General features: G+C 35.2%; 1 pseudogene; it reads right to left on the bottom strand.

Moving 5' to 3' along the window:
• Positions 1-1,196: 1,196 nt before the first annotated feature.
• Positions 1,197-1,316, bottom strand: LOC111720731 (annotated as a pseudogene).
• Between the last annotated feature and the right edge of the window lie 302 nt (positions 1,317-1,618).

Below are 1,618 nucleotides of genomic sequence, written 5' to 3'. Positions count from 1 at the left end.
CAAAGCCCTGCTTTGTATCTACCAGGTCACATTACCTCTGACACTGGGCATACAAAGACAAAAATCGAATAGTTCTAGCTCTCAATAAGCTTGCATTCTATCATGGTAGACAACATATCCTTATACAAGTATATGCAGAATGTAAAAGAAATACAAGATAATTTGGGGAAAGCAGGCAATGGCAACTGGCAAGATAATAAAGACTTCAAAGAGAATATACACCTTAAGTCAAATCTTGAAGGAAGTAAAAGATTCCACTGTGGGGAGGAGGGAAGAAGCAGGGAGACAATATTAAGATTTCATCATGAATTCATTCTGATCCAAGGTCATAAAACTGTTTTGGTGATAGTAGATCCTGTAATCAAGACATCTCATCTCCTCTGTTTTGAAGACATCAGATCATACATTTCTTTTTCTTTTTAATTAAAGCTTTTTATTTTAAAACATATGCATGGATAATTTTTCAACATTGAACTGTGTTCCAAATTCTCCCCTCCTTCCCCCCACCCCTCCCCTAGATAGCAAGTAATCCAATATATGTTAAACATGTTAAAATACATATTAAATCCAATATATGTATACATATTTATACAATTCAGATCATAAATTTCAAGGAAGAGAGAATATTAGAAGTTAATTAATTCCCCCTGTCATTTAATAATTGAGAAAACTGAGACCCAGGGGTTAAGGGATTTACCCAAGATCATACTGTAGATGGCACAGCTGATGATAAATACATATTGGATTGGATTGAATCTACTCATCCATTCAGGATGCACTGTTTTTTTACAATATAGAATTCCACTGAAGTGTATGGAGTGTTCAAGAAGGAGTAGCACCTCTGGTGTAAGGACTTGTTGAGCCCTTTTCAGGGCTGCTCATCCACCTTTTGGTATCTACCTGGCATTCGAATCTTACAAACAACAATGATGAGATTCCATGATCTGTTGCTCTCCTACAGTCACTCCCAGACATCAGTTCCCACTTAGAGGAAGTAGGGTTTGTCTCAGTTCCTTGGACTTAATTCTTTAATAAGTATATGTATTCATATATATGTATGTGTGTGTGTGTGTGTATATATATATATATAAAATTGATGCTTTTTAAAGCATCACTGTCAATTCCTAATGACTTCTATCTATCTTAAAACAAAAGGGACATTTTATGAAAACAAATCAACACAATGGCCATTTACAAAATAAAAATAATTAGATGACAGAATGGTTGGCAATGCCTTCGCCATATATGTAATATAAAGGCAACCTCTTCCATTCTTTTCAGAGAGACTACTAACCTCTTCTTGTTTCACATAACATAGCCAGGTAAATTTCCAAATTAAAAAAAAAAAAAAAAACCTGAAGATTACTTGCTTCAGTCTTTTGGTTTATGGTTACTCAGCTCCAAATTTGGACTCAGGGAATTCTAGATTTGGGGCTGAAGGGGCCCTTAGAGACCCTCAAGTCCAACTACCTCATTCTTTAGGATTAGCTTATTTAGCCTCCATTAAGTTTGAGTCCTTTTATTAAGTATATGTTTAATATTTCTGTTTTCTTTCTCACACCCTGCTATTTGTTGACTCACAAGCCCCATGTAGAATAAGCATAAAGCACTCTAAGTG

This window comes from Sarcophilus harrisii, chromosome 4 (assembly GCF_902635505.1).
Source record: "Sarcophilus harrisii chromosome 4, mSarHar1.11, whole genome shotgun sequence".
Taxonomy (NCBI): domain Eukaryota; kingdom Metazoa; phylum Chordata; class Mammalia; order Dasyuromorphia; family Dasyuridae; genus Sarcophilus; species Sarcophilus harrisii.
The sequence above is the reverse complement of the archived record's forward strand: the minus strand, read 5'-3'. Positions and strand labels throughout refer to the sequence as shown.